The sequence below is a fragment of the Triplophysa rosa genome, unplaced genomic scaffold (assembly GCF_024868665.1).
Source record: "Triplophysa rosa unplaced genomic scaffold, Trosa_1v2 scaffold139_ERROPOS793776, whole genome shotgun sequence".
NCBI lineage: Eukaryota > Metazoa > Chordata > Actinopteri > Cypriniformes > Nemacheilidae > Triplophysa > Triplophysa rosa.
Genome location: NW_026634143.1, coordinates 19011 through 33131, shown reverse-complemented (window position 1 = coordinate 33131; position 14121 = coordinate 19011).

Below are 14121 nucleotides of genomic sequence, written 5' to 3'. Positions count from 1 at the left end.
CAGTCGACGTTCTTCGGTCTGTCACGAAGGGAGATTGGTTTACAAGCATCAATTTGAAAGATGCTTACTTTCATGTGCCCATTGATCCGCACCACCGAAAATTTCTTCGATTCAGTTTCAAGGGCCAGGCCTACCAATTCAAGGTTCTTCCATTCGGCCCTCTCGCTCCTCGTGTTTTCACGAGGTGTGTGACTGCAGCTCTGCATCCACTATGGTCCAGGGGGATGCGATTCCTGCCTTATTTGGACGACTGGCTGCTGAGCGCAAGCACGAAACAACAAGCGATCCTCAACACCAGATTGCTTTTGGAACATGTTCAAAGGCTAGGTCTTGTTGTGAACATGGAAAAGAGTTGTCTGAGTCCAGTGCGGGAAATAACTTACATCGGAATGACTCTGGACTCTTGTGCAATGTCTGCCACCTTCTCGCAGGCTCGGGCGGACGGTATTCTGTGACTCCTTGTTCGTTTCCGGCTGGGAACACGATTGCTGTACAGGACACTGTTACAAATTTTATGGTCCCCAGCTCGGTCCAGGGATCACATCAATCTTCTGGAGTTGCGTGCAGTTTTCCTGGCCCTGCAGGGTTTCTTGCCGGTTCTGGCAGGCCTTGATGTCCTCATTCGCTCCGACAACACCTTGACAGTGTTTCACTTGAACCATCAAGGTGGAACAAGGTCCCTCAAGTCGCTGCATCTCACATGCAGAATACTCACGTGGTCTCTGCCTCGACTAGCATTGTTGAGGGCGGTTCACCTGCCAGGATCCCACAACCAGGTCGCGGATGCATTTTAGAGGGATCTAATACACCCTGGGGAATGGAGGCTTCACCCCGATGTGGTGCAGATGATATGGCAACGGTTTGGCGAGGCGTTGGTGGATTTTTTCGCGACACGGGCGAACGCTCACTGTCACTTGTGGTTTGCAAGGACGGAGATATCCAGTCCGTTGGGACAGGGTGCTCTGTCCCACGACTGTCCAGACTGTCTGCTTTATGCGTTCCCTCCCCTTCTGCTTTTGTGGGACACGTTACACATAATAGTACAGTGCAACCACAGAGTGTTACTTGTGGCACCTCGTTGGCCAGCCAGACCGTGGTTTCCCATGCTTCGGTCACGGTTGGTGGACGTGCGATGGCAGCTTTCGCTTCGGAAGGATCTGTTGTCACAGATGAGCAATGCCATTTGGCACCCGGATCCGGCCCGTCTTCATCTTTGGGTTTGGAATATTTTCTCGTCATGGTGCAGAGAGTGTAGATTGGATCCGGCACGTTGTGAGGTTCCAAGAATCCTTAGTTTTTTGCAGCACCTTTTGGATTCAGGCAAAGCTGCCTCCACATTAAAGGTTTATGTTGCAGCCATCTCCACGCATCACATACCGGTTGATGGTTCTTCCCTTGGTTCTCATTCTCTGGTGTGCAGTTTTCTGAAAGGTGCGAGACGGCTGAGGCCAGCTTGCAACCCTCATTTACCTGGATGGGATTTGCTGCTTGTTCTTGATTTTGTTTGTCGGCCACCATTCGAACCTTTGCAGACAGCTGGCCTGAAATGGTTATCTCTGAAGACTGCTTTTTTGTTGGCACTTGCTTCTGCCAAGCGTGTAGGCGAATTGTATGTCTTGTCCGTTAGCGAGTTATGCATGCATTGGTTGCCAGATGACTCTGGGTTGTTCTCCGGCCTAACCCATCCTTTCTACCTAAAGTCCTACTTCCTCAGTTTATAAACGAGTCCATCAGTTTGGCCGCTTTTCAGTCTGTGCAGCACGGTTGTTCGCTTGATCACCTCTTGTGTCCCGTGAAAGCCCTCTGGTGCTATGTGGCTGCTACTGCTCAACTTTGGCGCACGGATCAGCTTTTTGTGAGTTATGGTGGTGCACGGAAGGGGCATGCTCTGTCAAAGCAGAGATTGTCAAACTGGATTGTGATCACTTTGGCGTACAGGGCTTCCCAGAAGCCTCTGCCTATGGGTGTCTCTTGTCATTCCACTAGGGCTGTGTCTGTATCTTGGGCTGTTTTTAGAGGAGTCTCTATGGCAGATATCTGTGCGGCGGCTACCTGGGCTTCTCTGTGTACTTTTGCCCGCTTCTACAAGCTGAATGTTGCTGCTCCTCATGCGGTCAGTTCTGCTGTTCTGCAGGAGCACCCTTGAGTTTTTTAGGTGAGTTGCATTCCTCATGACTATGTTGGTAGGAGTCATCCACTAGTGCTTAAGCACCGCCTCTGGCGGTCATCCGGAATTTACAGAACGCTAGTTACATATGTAACTGTGGTTCTGTGAATTCCGTATTACCGCCAGAGTTCTTTGTCACTCGGAATATGCGAGAAAGGCTTCCGAGGCCGTGGGCTGAGCAGGTGTGTGTATTATACTGTTGCTCAGCCTACGTCACTACGTGACTTTTTTGGCATATTATCTTGACCTATCGAGCTGGCGCTGCGATAATCCACTAGTGCTTAAGCACCACCTCTGGCGGTCATCCGGAATTCACAGAACCACAGTTACATACATAACGAGCGTTCTGTTTCCTGCGTGGGCGCTTTCCCACGCTTCTAATGATTCTTTGTCGCCTTTCTCATCGGAACTACCTGTTTTAGGCGACTGTCTCGTCTTGGCCTTTAAAGGGAAAATTCTCTTTATTTTGTATTTTCTCCCAGGGTGGATCTTTAGCTTGTTATTTCAGTTAAACTTTTGTTTAATTTATTTTTTGCTTTTGTCTCTTTATATACTGTATTTTGTTTAAGATTATGTTTGAGGATTTGTGTGCCGAGTTTAAGTCAGTGTTGCTTGGCTGTAAAACCAGTGATCCTCTCTTTTGATATATTGTATAAAATCCTTTTTTTCTGAGGTTTCTGTTTCGTTAATTATCTTCTGTAAGATTTCTGTCATTTATTGGACCCGTAAACATCGGTCGCCCTACGGGGCAGAATTCATCTTTCTTAAACTTCTTGTTTTGTCAGGAACTGGGTACCAGGGGGCAGAGAGAGGATACTGATGGTGTGCCTACGGGAGTGTGCCCTGTCTTCAATGTGTGCTGTGCCCTTTACTAACACCAACTTTTGTATGTATATTTGATTGTCCACTTTTGGCGACTTGTTCCAAGAGAGACTGCCCCTGTTGGTAATCCCCAGTTCTCTGGCCAAATGGTTGAGATCTTCAGATGGGTGTTTCCATTTTAAAGTGTTTTTAATTGTCAAATAAACTTTATTTTTGTACCTTTGACCTATGTCTCTGACTCTTATGGTGATTTGGACCTGTGCGTGCCTTTTCCCTTAAGGCGTTTTCTTAATTCCTTGGGTGAGATTCCCAAGGTGGCGTAGTCGGAAAGAGATATTTTATGTTTAATTGGTGCTCCCCGCCCTCGTATTGCCACGAGCAACTTTTCGCATTATTCCCGGATGTGTTGAAGTGTTCATTCTGGCAACTATGAGATTTCTATGAGGATTAGATTAAATCAGGTCATTGAATGGGACTTCTTTTTCTTCATTTGGCAGTACAGAAGCTTCAAGGGAAGGTCTCTTCGTGCATTAAAAAGTCTTGCATAACGGCATGATAATGTCAATGAAATGAGAAAGGACATAGCTTCTAAACATAAACTAGACACAAGGGAAAGAAATGACCGGGCTCCACTGCTGTGATTCTGGGGTAAAACAATATTTTTGTATAATGACTCGTCACTCACTCTCTCTCTTTCATCAAATAACTCCGATTTATTGATCTGGTCTGCAATGATCATCACCACAGCAGTACATTATTCTGTATTTAGTATAGTTTTAATAGTGATTCATGTGGGAGTCACGTATTCCAGAGAACAGTGCTGCTGTGTATAAACATAGAATATTGTTGTCGCATTCTTTACAGTATGAAAGGGTAAGATTTTTGTCTTTATTTGAACATATAGGACATGTGTTTTGTCAGATTTCACACTTGTACATTGATTATTCAGACGAGAGAGAGAGAGAGAGCGTTCTAGCCGCTCTTCAACTGACGCTCACACATTCATTCATGCAGCAGCGAGATGTGAATGAGATGATCTTTAATCATCCATCAGTCTGTTTTCTGGTCATTACCGGATTATAAATCATGCTGTTTTTCCTTCAGTCGTATCGTCGATGTGAAGATCTCATCGTATGAGGAATAAAACATCGCAGAAGCCGAAACTGTGGAAATAAAGCGTGACCCTGAAGAAATCGTTGAATCTGGACACATCGACGAGTTCACAAAAGGTGCGTTCACTTTTCGTGTAGCCAATATATGATGTATTTGAGCTTTTGTGATGGTTTATCATTTGACATCTGGTGCAGGAGGTTTTTAAAACAGCCTTTATTACAAAACATTTCCCTTCATTATAGAAATAATCCGCTAAAAATAACGAGTCTGAATCGGCATTGTGTGTTTGAGAGGTGAGCTGAAGAGAGCGCACAGCATTGTGCCTTTATTTCACACAATCGAACATATTCGCGTCTTACCATAAACCCGCACTGCTAACACGAGCTAATCCTTAAAATGTCACTTAATTACAAATGAAGATGCAAAGAAACCCAGTTGACCCATATGACGACGACTGCCATATTCGTGTGCCATTGTGAAAATGACCAACATAAATACCGAATCCACACAACTCGATGAATGCGTGCATTTAGCCTTAATCTGCACGACAGCTGTGTCATTAATAATGCCAGACAAGATGCTATAATATACACCCTATGTATCATAGTAGTGTTAATATTAGTGTTAATTCCCAGAGAACATAAAGACATTAAAACCATGCTTAAAATTCTGAACAGTAGCATATATACTTCAACTTAATTCGTTGTATAGTCTACTGTACAATAGTGGGCAGAAGTCAAAAATGGTCTTCTTCACTCTTTATTCAAACATTTGAATAAAGATGTGTTAAAGATTTTGTATGTGTGTTGTGCAATTGTGTGTCATCTTTTTTTCTGTGCATTTTTATATATTTAATTAAAACCTATGACGAATTGCCTTTTTGCCAAATAATTTTGTACAATAAATAGGCCTACCTTCAAAGGTTTAGTGTATTTATATTGATTGATATTTGGATGGTTTCATGGAACCTGAAGGAACATTAAATGCAAATACTGTACAAATATGCCCTGCATAACTTTTGCCAGGTGATGGAGTGATCATGAATGAATTGTTGGGCATCCACTGTACTAATACACGTAAGATGCAGCTGGATAAACTGGATTTATGTCTCACAGGAGGTTGGTTGTAAAATAATATAACACCTATACCGTACTTCTTTATAAACTCTAACTTTGTTTTTTTATAACGGTTTAATGGGCGTTACTGTCCAGCAGGGATCTCCTACCCTGCTCCTTGAGAAGAACTGTCCTATTTATGTAGGTTTGGTTTAGATGACGGACCCACGCACCAGCTTATATGCGATGGTTAATGATGTACATTGCGTGCAGTGTGTGTTTTTGCAACTACAGTTGGACAAACATATTTTAGAGCATCTGACCAAAACACAAAAATGCAGACGTTTAGAGGTGTTTAGTGTGCACTAACACCTCAAAGAGACAGACTTTAATCACTCAGTGGAACAGTGCAACGCTCAAAATGCAAATAATCTAAGTCACATTAAGCTTGTGCTGCTGTTTCTATACGACCTGACGCATGATCGCTGCCAGCAGAATTCCCGGAAGTCTGACCAATGACACGACACTGTTAACTCTCACATGAGCAAATTTTGGTTTCTGTTTTGAGATGTTGCCACATGAAAGTGAACCGAAACGAATAAAAAAATGCGACATTGTAACAACTGAATCCCTGTTTTGGTAGGAAACAGTCTACAGCTCTGAAAACACCCTTATGTTAGTAGAACAAACATAAGACATAATAAAAAAACATAAGACACGCCACACTGTGTAAATAAAAACCTAATCATCAAGAAAGGAGCATGATGGTATTGTATACATGGTGTTAGCGTTGATGACATGACTGAGTTAAGTGTGTCTTTAATATGTTAGTCACTTACCATCCATAGCTAAAACTTTCAATCTGTCCCAGTGAGTTATGTATCAACATAAATATAATATAATTCTAAAACAATATAAACCAACATCCACTTTGATTGTTTTGTGTTTTATAAAGATAAGTCAAATGATGCAGCATGTCATGAAGGTGAAGAAATAAGGACATTTATTGGAGTGAACTGTTCTTTGGTAGCAGCTATAGTTTTGGCCATGTGTTTATTGAATTTAAGGTGATTGTGTTCTTTGTTAAAGTGGAAAACTCCCCGATTTCGGGTATTGAGACATCATTAAAGGAATGAATGTTCTTCCCTGAGGTTGTGGTTGAGGCAGTGGAGAAGAGCTTCTTGTTAGATTAGTTTACAGAAATCTCAACAGGAAAGAAGTGCAACATACGTATATTCCAGCAAGGTCAGTTCACACACGGGCCTGTTCTCCATCACACATTCTTTCTTTTACTGTGTTTTGGAAAGTCACTTGACTCGACACAGTAATTATGTTTAAAGTGTTTACACTGCAGACCATATCTACACCGGCAGATGTCTTTTGTCGTCTCTTTCCAAACGTGAACAGTATAGTGTGCCAGCGTATCTGTCTGCGTGAAGTGTAATGAGCTCATAATAATAATGGCAGAACCACTTTACCAACTCTCAGACGCAGCTGTGGTTACTTCACCCAAAAGGGAAAGGTCTGTTAAGGGTTTACTGAACCTTACACTGCAAAAAAACACACAAAACTAGGACTCCTAATTTGTAGCGTCCCTTTTTACGAGCCGCTGATGTTGGTGGGTGAAGTAAGCAAGTAATGACGCGTTCAGTAATAAATCCATGCACACTGATGTAAACTGCTTATTGTCTTTATTGTGCTTATATTTTGCATCATGCATAGTTCTCCAATAAATTCATTTTAGCTCCTTTGTGTTGACCCAAAGCTATTGTAGCATAGTCCATACCAACAAGGTCAAAAGACTGTTTGCTCTCCAGCCACCACCTGCTCTCCATTAGCAAGGTACCCTAATATAGGAGCGCCCCTACGCCTCCTCCTGGACAAAACTTAAATTGCTCTAAAATGGCTCCTACACCAGGTAACCTGAAGCTACTGTATTGTTGAGTGTGGAGAATCCATAAGATTCCCCTTCATATGCATCATTCCAGATGTGACACTATTGATTGATGCCTGTCACGGGGCCAATCGTGAAACTGCGGATTTGATTTTCTGCTATCATTAATGAGAGTGGAAGATTGCCACTGAATAGTAGGTGCTCTTTTCAGACAACATGCATGAAATAATCCTGATTGAATTGAAGTCAAATGAATGTGTAATGCAGTATAACTTTAGTTGTGCAGAAAAAACAGCTTGGCATTGTATTTCACAGAAGAAAATCAAACAACAGAATGTAACAACAAATGTAAGGACAAATTCAAGACAATCTTGGAGAGCTGAGGTCTGGAAACCTTGGCTGCTTCAAAAGTCTAGAATGGGATTTATAGCGGCCACTCGAGGTGAGTTTGAGAATTGCAACCAATCTCTTAGTCCAAACACGACGGTGGCCACAGTACAAAAAGATGTCGTCGGCTGAGACAGCATGTCTTCTCATGTTGACGCAGGGAAGACATCATACGGGCATTAGAAAGACCGTAGAAAGAGCCATGTTGTAACGAGCGAGACACTGTAGAGAGTTGAGAATCCAAGTGCAGCTTGTTTAATAAAAAACAATCGGCAAACAATCCAAAATGGTAGGCAAAAAACGTAGTCAAGGGCAGGCAGATAAATCCATAAACCATGAGACAGTCCAACCAAACGACAAAACAAGAGGGTAATCCAAAAGCAGTAATCCGATAAACAAGGCACAATGGTCGTAACAAGGTACGCAGACATGAACAATGGCAATGAACAGTGAGACGCTCGGTACGCAGTAAAACTGACAATACTTAGTCATGGGTAAATGGAACAGGCATGGCTTAAATACTAAAACAAACAAGAAGTGTGTGAAGAGTGAGAGGATGTGATCTGAGTCAATGGAGGTGGAAGGGGTGCCATCTTGTGGTATGGATGTATGGACAAAGTGCCCATTCTTTACAGATGTCTTATTTATTACATAAAATAAAAGGTTTGTGGATTTTAAGTTTAAAAAGAAGGATAAAAGTCAGGCAGGAGCCAGGACCTGCATTAATATTATAAAAACTTTCCAGAAGAGACGCGTTAGGACCCACGGTACTGAGGCTTTTAGCGGAGATACTCACAGATATCTATGGAGATACTTTCCAGCAGAGAGACGTTGGAGAGAAAGATTGTCTTAAAATCACCCCTGAGGAGGGTGCTTTGATTCGGATCAGTGTGTGAGTAACATTGTTTTTTCTGTTTGTTAGAACCAAGATATGTTGTTGTTGTTGTAATATTAGCTGTGACGGAGCAGTTTTGAGCGTCATTGTTTATCTGGAACCAGTGTGCTGCTTGTATATACTTGTGTTGTTATTGCATTATTATTTGCGTGGTCTAAGCTATGATAAACTAGCTAACAGTAAATAGCAATGCTGTTAAAGGCATTTGATCTGACAGCAAGATAGCAGTTAGGAGTAAGTTAGTAGACACTTTGCCCCCTTTTAAAATCAGGGACAACCAGACTACGTACCGCAGGTTAGAGGGAGAGGAAAAGTGCTTTGTAGAGTTCTTTGTCCATTTAGGGTTACTGTACAAAACAGGACGACGAATTCAATATGTGTAGGCCCGCTCTGTATGTAGATAGAAATAGGTTATTCTAAGGTAAATACAAACACAACAGTTCATTACGTAAGGTCTTTATACACCTATGAAGACATCGTTTTGTATTTTATGTTGCATTTCTGTCAATAGATCATCAAAAAATCCCATACTGCTACTTTAACTCAACTCAACCCAACTTTATTTATATAGCGCTTTTACAATTTTCATTGTTACAAAGCAGCTGCACATGAGACACATTGACTACAAGCAAAACAATCAAAGTTGTACCTGCAAAAAAAAGAAAAGGTTGAAACACAGAAGACAGACACACCCACACACAAAACACTCCACACACACAACACGCACACGCACCAACACACACAGACACAGAGACACACACACACACGGATGCGCACGCACACACACACAACACACACACACACACACACACACCACCACACACACACACACACAACACATACACACACACGTACGTACACAGACAAGTACGCACACACACACACGCTCAGTGAGAGCACACTTTAGGATAAGGAGAGAGAAGCACAGGTCATATATAACAGATAATAAATTCTTATTGCAATATTAATTAAGTAAAACTTTAAGATTCTAAAGCAGCCCCCCCGGTCAGGCAGATAGTGCAAAAACAGTATGCAAACGGTGGTGAGGAACCCAAACTCTTAATCGAGAAAAAAACCTCAGGAGAACCCAGGCCCAACCAGGGGATTCCAGTTCCCCTCTGGCAAAAGCTGCTGCCTCTGCACAAGCTCCAGAGAACTTGCACAACAAGGCTAATAAAATAAATAAACTAAATAATAATAAATTATAGTTTAAGATTATCATTAATAATCTAAAGCATTTGAAATTTTGTGGTGAAGACATGTCAAGAGACCGCGTCCTTCTTTATCCAGCTCTATCATTTCAGCTCTTGTCAGGTCCCACTTCCCATTCTCGCTCTACCATCAGGTCAGGCCATGAACTGCATCCTGCTCGCTTGGGTAACCTTGGAACAATGAGACAAGACTGGCTGAGAGTAGAGTACTGTTCTGTACTCTTTGATGCAACAAGTACATCAGGTATGTTTTTGGTTCCGGTTGATCTAACTAATGCAGGCTAAACCCTCAGAAGATTTATATTATGGAAGAGTAGTGTATGCAAGATTAAAAAGATGCGTCTTTAGTCTAGATTTAAACTGACAGAGTGTGTCTGCCTCCCGGACAGTGCAGGGAAGACTATTCCAAAGTTTAGGCGCTAGATAGGAAAAGGATCTACCACCTGCACTTGATTTTGAAATTCTAGGTATTACCAACTGACAGGACGCCTGAGAGCGTAATGCACGTGAAGGACTGTAATACAAAAGGAGTTCATTCAAGTACTGAGGAGCTAAACCATGTAAGGCTTTATAGGTAATAAGCAAGATTTTAAAGTTAACGCGATGCTTTATAGGTAACCAGTGCAAGGTTGACAGAACCGGGCTAATATGTTCATACTTTTTTGTACGTGTAAGAACTCGAGCTGCCGCGTTTTGGACCAATTGGAGTTTTTGTAATAAGCCTGCAGGGCAACCACCTAACAGTGCATTACAGTAATCTAGTCTTGATGTCATGAATGCATGAATTAACTTCTCTGCATCTGACATTGACAGCATATGACGTAGTTTAGATATATTCTTAAGATGGAAAAACGCAATTTTACAGGTGTTGGCGACGTGGCTCTCAAATGACAGATTACTATCGAATAGAACGCCAAGATTCTTTGCTGACGACGAGGGTTTTATGGAACATCCGTCAATAGTTAAACAGTATTCTTGGTTGTTACTTATAGCAGTTTTCGGTCCAATAAGTAACACTTCCGTTTTGTCCGAGTTCAGTAATAAAAAGTTGTTACTCATCCAGTTTTTTATATCGACTATGCATTCCATTATTCGATGGAACTGCTGTGTTTCATGAGGCTTCGAGGAGATATAAAGTTGAGTATCATCAGCATAACAGTGAAAGCTAACTCCGTGTCGCTTTATTATATCTCCTAGAGGTAGCATGTATAATGCGAAGAGCAGAGGCCCTAAGACTGAGCCCTGTGGTACACCGTACTGGACTTGCGATTTGCGTGACACCTCATTGTTTATGAGTCTGTGAAGCACGGCTCTGGGATCAGTAGAAATGCTGCTCGATCTAAAAGCAGTGCGAGTTTGAGTCGCTTATAACGTGCATTTGAAAAAGCAACACCCGACAAACATGATCATTATAAATATACATTATTATCATAAAAATACCTGAGGAGGATTGAGGATCGGTGATAAAAACATGTCCAGGCATTTCCTACTACTACGTGTGTTATGGTCTTCTTCTGCAGTGCATATTTGGAGTTTCTGCACGAGAGCGCCCTCTGGCTTTCGGATGCAGCCGCATTTTACCGTACTTCACTCACAAGTTGTGCATAAATCACGTGATATATATTTTCGGTTAACCGGGCATATGTCTAGATGGCAATGGATGTTGAGAGCAAATTGTAAATGTTACAGCTTGACTTTTGGAGCAGGTTTTGACGGAATGCACGATGTGATGACGTCACATGGCGCGTCTTCGGCGAAATTTTTTCGGAAAATCTGTGACAATCTGTACATTTTGCAGGTTGCCGCAAATTTTGCAGAGTTTGTTTGATTATGCGATCGCAATATCCTGCAGGGACTGACTAACAGCTTGCAGCAGCGCAAACGCCTTTTTTGCCATGTAAAAAAACTACTGCCGGTATTTACTAAAGACACACAGTGAAAATGAGCGCTGAAAAGACATCGACACGGCATTTGTAGGAGTTTCCTCTTCAGACTTAAACTTTATGGGAGGAGAGTATTTAAATGAATCACACAACATGATTTACTAAGGTTTACACTGGTCATTGTACTGGTATTTGCGGCTTTATTTAACGCCCCAAAAAGCACATCTTAAACCCTGCACTAATTTACGCTGCGATTGGTAGATTGCGTTGTCATTGTGGAAATGAGATATTGCGCCTGTGTTTTTTTGCAGAAATTTCCACTCCCATCTGCGCTTTTTTTAAATTTTGGCCCGTTTAGTAAATCTGGCCCTATATGTCATAATTAAATTAGAAACGTAATAAAATCTGAGTAAAATTAGTTTTATATCACTGTAAAGAGCAATAGACTTACAAACATTTAAAACATAACAAAGCGCTTTTGTTTGAGGTTGTTGAATGTGCAGCAGAGTAGGGCATTACTCATACACATGGAGTGGAAGGACCTGTAGTCTAAGGGCGTTTTCACACCTGTGTATCGATTGCTTTGTTCCGAAACCGGGGGTTAAATCGCTACAATATTTAAATTTATTTTAGTTCGGTTCGCATTCACAAGGCAATATTTCCAAACGGACCAAATTTTGTTAATAAAAGTCACGTGCGAGTAAACTCTCATTCGATTGGTCAGAGTGCATCTGTTTATTTTCTGGCCGGTAACGCGAGTGATAATGAGTGTCAGCTGCGCGTTGTCATGTGTATCTCATGGCAGAGCTCGGGAATCATAAAAGGAGGAGAAGGACGAGAGAGAACCAGGCCTGGATTTTATGTTATGTTATGTTTGTGTATGGAATTCCAAAATTGACAATATTAAAAATAAATAAATACAAAAATAAATCCATGAAGAAATGTAAAAAAGCACAAATAAATGAGTATTTGTGCTTTTATTTCCTTATTTATGTGTAATTATATATTTTTCCACGTTTATTTATTTTTTCATTTATTTATTTATACAATTATTTATTTCCACTTTCATTTATTTCCACGTTTATTCATGTATATATGTATTTATTCCTACATTTATTTATTTTCACATTTATTTATTTCTACATTTATTTATTTATGTATTTCTTTGTCTGTATGCTAATGAGTGGGGGCGTGTTTCACCTCGGACATAGCAATCGATCTCAGAGCGGCGGTGCTGAAGCTTTGAGGCCACAGTGACACCTTGTGGTGTGACCAAACGAAACGAGTTTGGCTAAGTTGCATAGAGAATGCAATCTAGTCATTAAATATCACCCTAACTGTATGTAGATAGGGTTACCACACATAGCCTACATATACTTTATTAGGGACATGGCCGTAAAACACTATCCAGTGGAGATTTCTAAAATGACTTGGCGCACATGAACAGAAACTGCACAACAACAGGTCAGACACTTGGAAGAAGACACTTGGCAATGGAAACGCGTGAAATTATCCAAATCACATTTAATGTAAATGCGCTGGATGGAGCTGATAAGAGCTTGAGTTGTTTGTCGATGAGACTCGCACCCACCAGCTCAGAACGTCGAGAGAAACCAGCACATTTCACTGAAGTCTACACTGAAGTCATTATGATCAATGCGTTTGAAACGCGACTGCAAATACAGTTTACATTCGGGTTTCTTAATTTTGCAATGCATAACACGTGGCATTTCGAATGCTTAAAATATAACGCATATTTCACAGATGCTGCTCTTAGATACTGATTAATCAAAAGTCATCAATTGTATTTAGGGATCCGGGATTAAATCAAACAAAAGTGCATGCTCATGTTAATGCAGTGAGACACGCATCTCACGCCATCATCATGCCCATTCAAACAGCACCGTTAGGTAGCCTATATTTACACAGACTGCTTAACCTTTACACTTTAGTTACAGTGGCATAAAAGCCATTATGAGATTAATATTTTAAATGTAACATTCTGAATATATAAATATGAAATTGTGGAATCAATGAAATGATACACGTAAATATGAAACTAAAACAGCCAGTAGATGGCGGCAAGTCACCCTCTTAACGAGTGAGTTGAATCATTGATTCAGCCGATTCCTTAAAAGTACTGATTCGTTCAGTAAGGAAACACCACGTGTTGCTCGGCGGCAGGTGCAGCTGGAACTTAGGCGAAACAGCAATATATATATATGTTTATAATATATAATATCTGATCTGTTTTATGATATGTTTCTGTGGACAAAAATGTGTTGAATAGAATAGAATTTATTGTCCCTGTACATAGTAAAACGAAATGGGATGCAAATCCTTAGGTGAAACAAAACATAATAAAAAGTAATAATGAGGATTATTACCCAACTAACAATTGTTGGTTCCAATAACGTATTCCTAACGTTAGTTTTTTGGTACCCAGAACGTTATTTTCTAAGGTTCGTTTTTGGTTCTCCAGGAAAGTTTTCTTTCCAAAAGTTTTCTACCAAAAACTAACGTTACAGAAACCATGAAACTAACATTTTATTTCCGTAAAGAAACCCAAAAAGAAACCTTAAAAAAACTTTCTGGGAACTAGAACGTTAGCCTAAAATATTTTTCTTGGGTACGTTTGGCCTCACTACACGTCATTTACTGTATGAGTACATCCATGCTATGTTTTCTAATCTA